Source organism: Lonchura striata, chromosome 7, assembly GCF_050655825.1.
Source record: "Lonchura striata isolate lonStrDom1 chromosome 7, ASM5065582v1, whole genome shotgun sequence".
Lineage (NCBI taxonomy): Eukaryota > Metazoa > Chordata > Aves > Passeriformes > Estrildidae > Lonchura > Lonchura striata.
The window spans coordinates 34,893,161-34,904,936 of record NC_140709.1 but is presented as its reverse complement, the minus strand read 5'-3'; the positions used below and the strand labels follow the sequence as shown (position 1 = coordinate 34,904,936).

The window sequence follows — 11,776 nt, the reverse complement described above, 5'->3', positions numbered from 1 at the left end:
AGGACCCTTTGAGCAGGATCCCTTTGGGAGGATCCCTTTGGGATGATCCCTTTGAAGGGATCCCTTTGGGAGGATCCCTTTGGGATGATCCTTTTGAAGGGATCCCTTTGGGAGGATCCCTTTGAGTGGCTCCGAGCGGCTCCGTGATTGGGATCCCCAGGCTCCTACGGCCACCAGCGGAGCCGGATTCCTGCTCCCCATGGAAACAGCCTCCCGTAGCGCCCATCCCTGCCCAGACACCCTAATCCTCTGCAGTCACCCTGAGCAGCCTCTGGCTCTCTTATCACGAGGATCTATTTTTGGCAAATATTTACATGAGGCTGTGTTGCGGAGGGGGCAGTGTGACAAGGAGGGTGACGGGGCCCACGGTGCTGGCAGGGACAGACTGGGGGGCATGGCGTGGGGTCCCTGTGGCGTGTCCCCTGCCACCCTCCTGTGTTGGGGAGACGTGGCCGTGCTCCCACAGGTAGCAGAGGACGAGGCACAAGGTGCTGGGGACAAGGACACAATGCACACACAGTGCCACCGAGTGCCACAGAGAGACTCCAGGCGTGGGACTGTGGGAAATGGATGCTCCGGCCAGGAGCAGCGTGGGCAGAGCAGGAGAGCCCAAGGGGATCAGGAGGTGCTTCCTGGCCAGCCCCTCCATGGAGCTGCAGCTCCTGGAACTCCCTCACTCCCAGGGCTCCCAGAAACCCATGCCTGCCCCACCCACAAGGACACGCAGGGTTTGGACAATCTCGGCAAGAAACAGAGACCTGCAAAGCCATTGAAGAAGAAAACAGCACCGCCGAAAAGATGAAACCCAAGCTCCCCACCAAAACAGGCTTTGTGAAGGTAACGTGTTCCATCCCTGCTCTTGGTTTGACCTTGGTCATGGCCACAGCTGCACCAAACCTGAGTGCCTCACTCCTCAAAGTGACAGCACCTAGGGCCAGAAGTACCTGTGCACACAGGTGTAAGCTTGCTTTTCCTTTCTTTTCCCTCTGTAGCGAGGAGCCAGTAATTCCTCATGAAGGAAAGATGAATGCAAAAGCTGAAGGGACTTCGTTACCCTGCTAATGGTACGTAAAATATATGGGGGCCTGAGAAGCATTGAGCTGGGAGCAATAATCAGCCCATGTGATGACATCCCACTCCCTGGGCAGAGCATCTGTGGGAATGGGTTGATGCTACACCATGCAAGAAAGGATATCTGAAGCCTTTTGCAGCATTTGTTGGATTTTTCTGTCTCCCTGTGTGGCTCTTCTGCACTGTAAAGTGGCCAGTGCAAAAGGAGATGTGCACTGGCACAGGGGCAGAGCAAGGCCCATTGGGTTTTGGGTTGGTTCCGAAGCCCTTTTGCACCCCCATGGAATCATGCATTAGTCTGTGCTGGAACAGACCTCTGAAGGCCATCTAGTCCAATACCATCTCCAACCAGACCGGGCTGCTCCGAGCCCAGTCCAACCTGACCGGGAATGATTCCAGGGATGAGGTGGTCGATGATGATGATGATGATGATGATGATGATGATGATGATGATGATGATGACGATGACGATGATGATGATCCATCACCACTCTGGGCCGTCCCGTGTCCCTTGCTATAACGCGGCAGTGCTGGTTACAGAGGTGACACTTGCTGCCAAAAGCCCTGGCAAGGAACAGACTCCATCTTTTCCTTGGGCTTTGCCTCAGCTTTGTCTCCTGCTGCGGCAGCCGGCGCTGCCCCGCAGACTGCGCGGCTTGCAGGGGCATCTAGTGGCCGAACGCTGCCGGAGAGATGGGGCAGCGCAGAGGTTCCCGTGCCCTCTCCCACACCGGGGACTGTCCCACAACCAGCTCCTGCAGAAATGCTGCCAGTAATCCGCTGTAAAAGAGACCCGTTTTCCCCCAGCCCTTCCCAAAATTCCTGTTTTGGAGAAGCAGGTGGCATCGATCCTCCTTGCGCTGGACACGTGGCACTGATGCTTAGTGGCAGTGGCACCCTGCACACATCACTGCGGCTTCCTGGGTGCAAGCAGCACTTCGGAGGGACCTGGACCACTCCACAGGTTTTGGTTGGGTGATTTCTTTAGCTCGGGCATAGCTTAAAAAGACCAAAGGAATCTCAGCGTTGGGTGGGAGGAAGAAAAGCCATTCCGTGCTGTTTTGCAGAGCCAGAATTTCCTAGCGTGGTACAGGTGACCAGAACTGAATCTGCTGCTGCCCAGGGGGATGTGGGCACAGCCTGGCCTCAGGAGTGGGAGGGGGACGGGGAGGAGCCAAGCACACTGCAGTGGCACCGAGTGCTGCTTTCACTGGCTTTAAATGTTCAGAGAATGATACCAAAAACTTTTGAATTATGGCAAAAACTCCCTGGAAGTAAAAGTGCAGTATGGTGTATTGGATGCTGATAAAAAAGGCTCTTTTTTAATGCCCTGTGACTCATTTCTCCTGGATTTTATAGGAAAATGCACATAAAAGCAATTACTGGGGTGTGAATTATTTAGTTTCTTAATGGCCTGACAGCTTTGACAGCTCCTAGCTTGTTATCTAAGCTGTTATCACAAACCCTCTTGATCTCCCAACTTTAACATGACTTTTAATTATGCTTTCATAAGAGTAAAAGGACAGACAATCTGCAGTCTGGTTTCCATTCAGTCAAACTTATTTAAACGAGAGAAACTTTTCCTCCTAGTGAGTAAAAAGGGTGATTTGGATGTGTAGAGAGGTTTAAATATGTGTCTGAAGAGATGTCTAAAAACAATTACACAGATAGGTTAGAGTCTGTTCCTTGTATGATTGCAGGCTGGAAAAAGAAGGAAAAGTCAATTTAAGAGAACTTGGAGAACTTGGCAGCAATGGTGATGGACATCATATACACTGAGAGATGTCAGCTGGAAATACAGTGTTCAAGTTAGGAAGATTAGACTAAAATTACAGTCAAAGAGACAATGAACAATGTTACAAAGTAAGTTTTCATTATTCTTCCAGATCTGTCATCAGACAGGTGGGAGGGACCAGGTCAGGGGTGTTTGTACAACCCATTTTCTTTCTCCCTGTGCATGTGCATTGAAACACGTTCCTTAATGCAAACATCATATATTTATTTTTCTATATGACCTATTATAAGCATGTCTTATTGGAAAAGAGCAGCCTATATGATCAGAAGGGCTCTGGAGTTGCAGAGGTATTAAATAGATCCCATACATCAGTTGTTTGTTGGTCTGTCCAGTGACAGGCTGCTGTTCATCTTAAGATAAAACAGCATGTTAGGGAAATGCCTCTCTCAACTGCATTTCTATGGAAAATGTTTTTGTAGAGGGAAAATATAAGGAAAAGGTAAGATGAGAAAAGGAAAAAAAAGTAACTTGAGAAATTCAGGGCAATAAATCAGCACACCAGATGGTATTCATCTGTGAATGCCGTGCAGAGCTACCAATTTGTAAAAACTGCACGGGAGTGTGCCATTAAAATGCAGACATAATATCTGCCCAGTCTCACTGCCCTTCTTTGTGGTGCCTGGGCAGGTGCAAGGTGACTTGGTTCTACCTGCCCAGGTGTCTTCAGAGTCCACTTGGCATCCCCACTGCAGCCTTGGAAAGTTTTATGTGTCTTGGAAAATATGTGTCTGTTTACTGACTAATTCACTTAATCGCAGCGAGGAAGTGCAACGAAGTTGTTCTGAATAATCTCCTCAAAATCCAAGAGACTGATTTGCAACGATCTTTCTGCCAGGTGACACTCCTGCAGAGGAAAATGCTTTGTGTTGAGCTCACATGCCTTTCATCCTGGGTTGTAGGTGGCTTTTGGATGCCTTGGCCCTGTGTAGAGCAGACAGCTCGTGATCCAGCTGCTCCTGGAGGTCAGCAGGGAAGTTTCACGGTGCTGTCAGGCTGTGATCCAGCAGTGTGTGATCCAGCAGAGGCTGCTCCTGCTGTCAGGACCCCACTGGAGACCATCCTGGCCATGCTGAGTGGGGCTCTACAGGTAATTCTCCAGGCTGGGGTGCACTGGGTGGGAAATAAATGGCTTGATCCAGTTTTGGGTCTGCAGCACAGGGGATCATCGTGAGAGAGCATTCCCAGCTGGCTGGAGGGAGCTGCTTGCACTCCCAGGGAAAAATGCCAAGTAAGGACCAAGCTGTGAAATACTGGGAAGGTGCACTCAGTGTGCCAGCTCTGAGGAAAACAACACCCTTTTGTCTAATTTGGGATTTTTAGCAATTCTTGGAAAGCAAAATAATAGGAACAGTGTGTGAAAAAAGGATAGCAGGTAGGTTACAAAACCCATATTGAGAGCTTGGGAAATTGCAGCCTGCACAAACTGGGAGGTCAGTGACATTAAGCAAACCCCCCTGAATCCTATTTTCACTCTTTCTTGCCTTGAGATTAAATTCTGCAAAAGTGTGAAGCTGTGGCAGGTACACAGGTGCATAAGACGGGACTTTTTTGGTTTGGGGATGAGCCACACATATTTCCCCTCTTTTAGATTAAATGGAGATGCTGACTGTGAGTCCTGCTTAGAATATATTCAGAGTGTGGGTACCTTTTTTTTTATACTTAATTAAAAAAAAAAATAGAGAGTGTTGTTTCATTCTCCAGTCTGAAAATTATGATTTGTAAAGAAAAGAAAATTGATTCAAAGGCCACAGAAACAAATTGAGGGGTCAATTTTGATTTTAATTCCAACAATTAATTAAAGAACTCTTCTGGAGAGGTTTGTAAAATTAATATTGATCTCAGATACCAGGCACTCTGCAGTCATGTCTCCGTCCTGGTTTCAGTCCTAGCCTTTTGATTAATGGATGGGCTTCAGCAGCAGCAGAGCTCTGTGACAGGGCAGCTCAGCAGTGCTGTGCTGGGACTCATCCCAGGAGCACAGAGCTCATCCTGACAGCAGAGCTGGCACATTTTAGCCACATTTAGCCACACCAGTGTCATGTTCAGTGGGTGCTTTGGTGGCCAGGTGTCAAATCCTGCTCTCCTGCCCCAGCTCATCCTCCTGGCTTCTAGTAAATGTCCATCTGAATAATATTTTTATCTGTACAGCAGTGCGAAGTGAACTAAATTCTTCATTTTTGGGAAGGCAAGAGCACATTTGATACTGGAAGAAGCAGCACTGGTTGGTGGCCACTTGGAAGGGCCTGGAGCACCAGTCTGATGAGGAAGGGCAGAGACAGCTGGGAGTGCTCACCATGGAGAACAGGGGGCTCCAGGTGGACCTACAGCTCTACAATTCCATGGAAGGAGGTCGCAGTGAGGTGGGGGTCGGTCTCTTCTCTGATGTGACAATAACAGGACATGAGGAGACAGCCCCAGGTTGCACCAGAGGAGGTTTGGATCAGATGTTAGAAAATATTTCTTCTCCCAAAGGGCTGTTGAGCACTCCAACAGGCTGTCCAGGGCAGTGGTGGAGTCACCATCCCTGGAGGGATTTGGAGGATGTGGCACTCAGGGTCCTGGGATCTCATTTGGCTCGGGAGGATCTTAGAGGCCCTTTCCAAATGTAACAATTCAATGATTTTAAAGGAAAATTGTCTGTAGAAGGATTGCCAAAATTGCTTCACGTTTTTGAGTTGTTTTGGGCAGCTGGGTTGGGATTCCCTCACGGGCAGGGGTTTTTTACCACCAGGTATCTGATGGCCAAAGAGGAGATGCTCAGTGTAGGTGCAGGGGCCAGAAAGGCTCCTCCTGCTAATAATGGGCTTTGTTCCATCTGGATGTCCTTTTCCACAGGCTGGGCACTGCAATGGGCAGAAGTACAGCCCTGAGGAATGTGCCTTAGCCTGCCAAGATCTCATCCTACCCTGTGGTAATACAAGGGAGGATACTGAAATACTTACAGAAAATTGAAAAAAAACAAAACAACTAGGTGATATTTTCCCTTTTGTTCTCTTTTCTTTATTCTCTCTTTTTCCCATTCCTTATGAACACTTGTTTTAAGCCAGCAGATTTCAGAGGCACAGAGATGGGTGAAGGGCATAGTTCTGTTTCTGACCTCTGCTGTGCCATAAACACAAAAATTTAGGAAGGGTCCAGCTGAACAGCTGCCTATAGCAGTCCCCCAGTTCCCCTTCTCCTTGCAGATGCTCTTTATACCAACTACAAACCACACGTTTCTCCAGCTGTGTGACAAAAGTTTGCCAGGAAAATCACCTCTGTCCTGGGAGTTTGGTGAGACAAAAGCCACCTCAGTATTTGCAATCCTACAGTGACAACAAATGGATTTCTAGTGTCACCTGGACCTAAACCAAGTAGCATCAGCTTAAACAACATTACTGAATGTACAAGCCTGGGAAGTGAATTTCCAGCCTCAGAAAATGTTTCTACCTGCTCAATATTAGTCACGTCCACTTTATGAGAGGGTAGTCACATTAACAGGTGAGAGGTATTTAGCATAACATTAAGAGATTAGGTGTAATTCTAGTCACAATGTAGCATGTAAAACAAAAATCAAGGTTTTCAATGTTGGGAATTGCTGCATGGCTGAAAAAGTATCCCTGACAATGAAATACAGCTGATATTTAGTACCTTATTGTTTTATTTACTACTGCCTTTACAGCACACCCAGCTAGTTAGCCAGCTACTTATAAAACATATTTAATGTTTGGAGACACTCAGTACAGCTATAAAATGATTTTTAAAGGCGTGCAAACATCATGTTTTAATGACTACAGGCACACTCAAGTTCCCTCTGAAAAAAAAAACCCAAATAAACCCCCATTTTCTGAGCAAACTCAATTGTGTCATCCTGAGTTTTGTAGATGAGCTACACATCTCAAACTGGTTGACTTCCCGGCACTTGATGGGAACCATTTAGAAGGATAAACGTGGAGAGATCAATACCCCTCACATCCTGTAAGTGATGCAGCACCGAGTACTCCAGGGCTGTTAAAACCCTGTCGTGAACGACTGCTCAGAAATCAAACAAGAGGGGGAAAAAATCAGCAAGGCTGCACTGTGGTTTTAGGGACTTAGTCCCATTTTGTTGCACGGGGGTTTTACTTGCAGAGCTGGTGGTAACCTTTCAGGCAGGTTTTCCTTGGTTTTACTCACAGATTACAGGAGATGGAAGGAAGAGAGTATCCTAGTGAGCAGGCAGAGATGGGAAGAGGCAGCCGTGTGTGTTTATCTGGTTGTGGGAATGGGGAATCCAGAGGCAAAGAGGCTCAGCAGTCCCTGGGTGCAGTAATTTAAAGTGAGTGCTGAAAGTGTTTCCTGCTCCAAGGGTTAATACTCTTCTGGGGCACTTAAGACCAAGCTCCTTGGAGAGCCTATCCCTACTGCCATTACTTTGTTTCTCCTTTCAGTAAGTTCTGATTATTTAGGACAGGATAGGTTGGGTTTTTTTGTTTGTTTGGTTGGTTTTTTTGGTTTTTTTTTTTTTTTTTTTTTTTTTTTTTCTCCGTGGCAGACTCATGCTGGCTCACCCTTTGCATATTATATTCATCAAGAGGTTTTACTGCATTCCCTAAGGATCTGTGCTTTTTCCTGGTAGTGTGAGGAGGGACTGGGAGTCTTGGGAGAACCATTAGTTCATTTTGAAAGGATTGATATGGATCTGGCCTTCTTCCAGTGCCTCCACTGTAGAAATTATAATTTATCATTGAAAAGCACGCATATTTTTTTTGTTAGCAGATCAGCTACTTCAGTCTCAACTTTTCTGGACGGGTGCCATGGAAACCCAAATGATTTATTATCATTTAGAGGTTGGGATTGAACAAGAACCTCTTTATCTCTCTCTGTACATCTCCACTGACTCTGAGCTGTCCTGTGGATGTAGGAACACTCCACGTGCTACACCAGGGAATTTATAAACCAGACTAATGCTACAGGTGTGCTGCTGCCTCTCACCTGCAGGTTCCTGTGGGCAGGTAATGTGTGGCACTTGTGAAGCTAGCTGCCTTATGTTATCAGCATGGTGGCCAAATAATACAGAACAGCAAACTTTCTCTCCTGTGATTATGTTACTGGTGTAGATACCAAGAATGATATTTAAAGGAGAAGATACATATCCCTGAGGCTGAACATAAAATATTTATATGAAGAGGCCGTGGACTAATAAATTTCAGTTATAAATGTTTACAGCTGAAGGTAGTAATAAATAACCTTCCAAAAGCAATATTTCAATTTGCACTTATTGGACTTTACTACACTTTATATTTTCAGGAAACAATAATAATTATAACAGGACATGGAATTAGCTTATGTTTAATGAATGTGTTTAACTGTGATCATGGTAACATCAGGGCACAATTAAAACTGGGAAATGCTGTTTATTCTGGAGAGACATGGAACAGTATCTCCATGTATACATCCAACTAATGCATAATCTGTTCATTAAGTTGGGATTGAGGTGGGTACACTTTAATAAATTTTTCAGATGACTCCCCAGCTTCAGCTGTGCAGGCTTCACATGGTCTTTAGAAACAGAGGGTTAAAGCCAGGATAGAATTTCATCCTCAGTGACCTCAGTGTCCATCTCCTCTGATTTCCTAGAACCCAGCATTCTACTCTGGTGTTCACTGCATCCAGCCTGGCTGCTCTCTCCTCATTCCTTAGGGCAATACTGTTGTCATCTTTAACCTGTGTGTGCCTTGTAGCTTTGCTTCGAGCTGTCACCTTGCAATTAAATGTTTGGGATGGGCTTCAAAGAGAAATACCTTACCTGGTGGCATGGATGGAAATGCTGCACTGACATCTCTGTTGGGTTGGTTCAGCCTGGAGTGGTGCAAGTGGAGTGGTTGATACTGCCTAAAAATGAGTCACTCGGTGCAAAGCAAGCACCTGCTAATAAATGTGATTGTCTCATCTTATGGTGACAACAGGGACCAGTGACAGGGACCAGGAAGATCTGTCCAGAAGGGGAGAGCTCCTGGGTTGTCTGTCTGGCACATCAGCCTCAGACAGGAGGGAGATAATAGTTACAAATAACTGGATGCTGCCTTGGCATGCAAGCTGGAGGACTCCTACCTAAGCCAAACCCCTGACAGATGGGCTTCACCTTGTCTTAGGAGGGGCAGCTGTACAAAATTGTTAAATACAAATTGTTAAATCCTGTGGGCAATGCAGAGACAGGGAGAGGCTTCTATTAAGGATGATTTCACAGAATGACAGAATATTTTGAGTGGGAAGGGGCTCATAAAGATCATCAAGTTCAACTCCTAATTGAACAGCCCATACAAAAATCAAGCCCACAACCTGCTATTCTTAGCACCCCTGTGGCTATTTACTCACCCTTGTCACAGGGAGCTGTGGCTCTCCTAGGGGGGCTTCTGGGGGCTTCTGACTTGTTGCTGACTGTGGCCAGCCCTCTCCAGTGGCCTCTGCTTGGCTTTCACTCAGCAGGCAGCTCTCATGTGGCTAAACATGGTGAGATGACATCTCTCTTCTCTAATGTTTCTGATGCCCTTCAAATGAGTGTCTGCTCTCTAGCTACACACCGTGTTAATTTTTCCTCTTCTGTTTTTTTTTCTGTCTTTCCTCTGTGTCTTTCTGCCTTTCTCCAGCCCACGTGCCTCTGTGGAAAAAAGACTGACCTTGGCAGGAAACATGTTCTTGGCCCTTCCCAGAGAGGACATGATGTACTGCAAGGATAGACTGGAGCTGCAGCCAGGCTGAACCACGGTGCAAGATGCCTCCAAAGCTCTCTACAGATAAGTCTCAGAAATGTTTTGGCCAGTGTGGTATTCAGGACACCCCTTGGAATATAGAGATGCCTGTGATGGGAATCACCTCTCTAACATCAAGGCATGGGTCTTGGTGGTGGTGCTGCCACTGTGCTGGGTGAAAGACCTGGCTGAGACAAGGGCTGCAAGGAGCAGGCAGTGAAATGAAGAGGCTGCCACAGCCAGCAGGAGAAAAGAGAGGAGCCTCGGGCCTTGCAAGCAGAGAGCAGAAACAGCTTGTCAATAAAACCTGCACCTCTCAGTGCTAAGTGCAAGCTGAGTTCCTCCATGTCTGGTTGGACGAGCTGAGGGAAAACAGGATGGGCACACGTACAGGAGAGGAGGCTGTTTCCTGAGGGAAAGGTGCCAGCCCTTTATAATCTTTGTACTGGACAATTCTGTACTGCTCTTTCCACTTAATAAATGAAAGGAGTGTTTCCCAGGCACTGTCTAGCCCCACTTGGGAGGTGTTGGACTGCTGCACCTGCCCCTCCTGAAGGCTGGCATCCACCAGAAAGCTGTCCAGAGATGGGATGGGGCAGCACTGGAAAAACATTGAGACAGAGTTCACTTTTCTTAGATTCTCCCTGGCCTCATGTGCTTGGTGAGCTTCCTTGTGTTATCCTTTTCTTTGCTAGGGGGGGGGTATGAGAAATCTGACAAATTTCTCATAGTTCTCAAACTCCCCTCATAGTTTGCAAATCCCTGAGATGAATTTAGCCGGGAAACCAAACCTGTCGGGTTGGCTTTTCAGGGAAAGCAGCCCATCTGGAGGCTTTGATCTCCACTGCAATGCTTGGAATGTGCAAGAGACAAAGAAAGAGAACTGGGCAAATACTTGAAGGCCCTCTGTGACAGCTCCCTTTAGCAGGCACTTCACCCAGGAGCCCTTTGGAGAGCTTGCAGCTGCCTTGTCTCAGGAGTGGCCCTGAAATGGGCAGGGGAAGACAGCAGAGGCAAGACTGAAATCAGGAGGTGGCTGCTAAGGATGCGCAGTGTTTGCACGCTCCCCTCTCCACTTCTGGACAAGCTCCTGTACGAGGTTGTGACCCTTGCACCCAAAAATCGTATTTCAGACAAATTTTTCCCATTGTGAAAGCAGGAGGAGTATTTCCCAAGGCACGTGGGCTGCTCTTGAAGTCAAGAGCACAGTTGAGCATTTCTGTGTGTTGGCACCTTGGAGTAGATTTGAGGCCCTGTGCTCTGCACCTGCCCGCAGGAAATGCATCACTTCAGGCCCCTGCTCACCTGCTTTGCAGGAGTTTTGTGCAGGACAGCCAGACAGATGGAAAAATGGGCAAAAATTATAAAAATATTCATACATATTAAGGTTCCCATTAATTATTGAATTACCAATTCACTTATTGAAGAGTAATTATTAATATTTATAGCATCCAGATTGCTGGTGATAGATTAACTCTGATGACATAATTTAGCAAATATTTTTAAAATAAAACATTTAACAAATAACATTTCCACCATTTTTCCATCTTAAAAAAAGTGTGAAGGCCTCATGAATATATGCAATCCTTTCTGATTTTAAAGCATGCTTTTGAATATTTTATTATTATTATGGATTGCCTTATTGCAGATTTTATCCTCAGGTTGTTTCCCAATGAACTTCTACACTCTAAGGCAGAAAGAAACCTATGGCAAAATAAGCTTATGGTAACAGCACTATAAATCCACTGTGTAAGTACGGTAGTAAGTAAATGCATTATATGACTATTTCATTCTACTGATTTATCTTTCTGAAATCTCTGTAGAACAATAATTGATGTATATAAAAACCATTTAGCACATATTAAACCGGGGAGTCAAAATATTATTTTTAAATTTTCCAAGATCCATTGATCCAAATTTATGTCAGAATCTCCAGAAAGGTTACATTGGCCCATGTTTTGCAGTATTCATTTTTCACTGTAGAAGTTCCTACGTGATATTGCAGCAAAATCTAACATATATACGGTTGCCAAAATGCAAAATTCCACAATTTTCAGAAACAAAACAACAAGGGAAATTTGCAGGTTTTGTAAATGTCAGATTTTATAAGGCTTGTTTGGGCTTCTTTTTTAAAAACTATTTGCTTGTATTTTTATACCTGAAAGGTTTATTTTATTGGAAAAATGGTATTGGGGCAGAT

The 11,776-nt window shown here is 45.9% G+C and overlaps 1 long non-coding RNA gene across 3 annotated transcripts in view; it reads left to right on the top strand.

The window, feature by feature from the left end:
* Positions 1 to 11,776, top strand: part of LOC110474095 (uncharacterized) — a 37,079-nt gene that overhangs the window by 17,628 nt on the left and 7,675 nt on the right. For 2 of the 3 annotated variants that reach the window (XR_014956814.1, XR_014956815.1), the window contains exons 4-8: positions 684 to 837; positions 993 to 2,035; positions 2,772 to 2,934; positions 3,766 to 3,953; positions 9,475 to 11,325. This is a non-coding gene — a long non-coding RNA (uncharacterized LOC110474095). Of the gene's footprint in view, positions 1 to 45; positions 838 to 992; positions 2,036 to 2,771; positions 2,935 to 3,765; positions 3,954 to 9,474; positions 11,326 to 11,776 lie in introns of those variants that run through there. The other variant, XR_014956816.1, reaches the window with a different exon arrangement.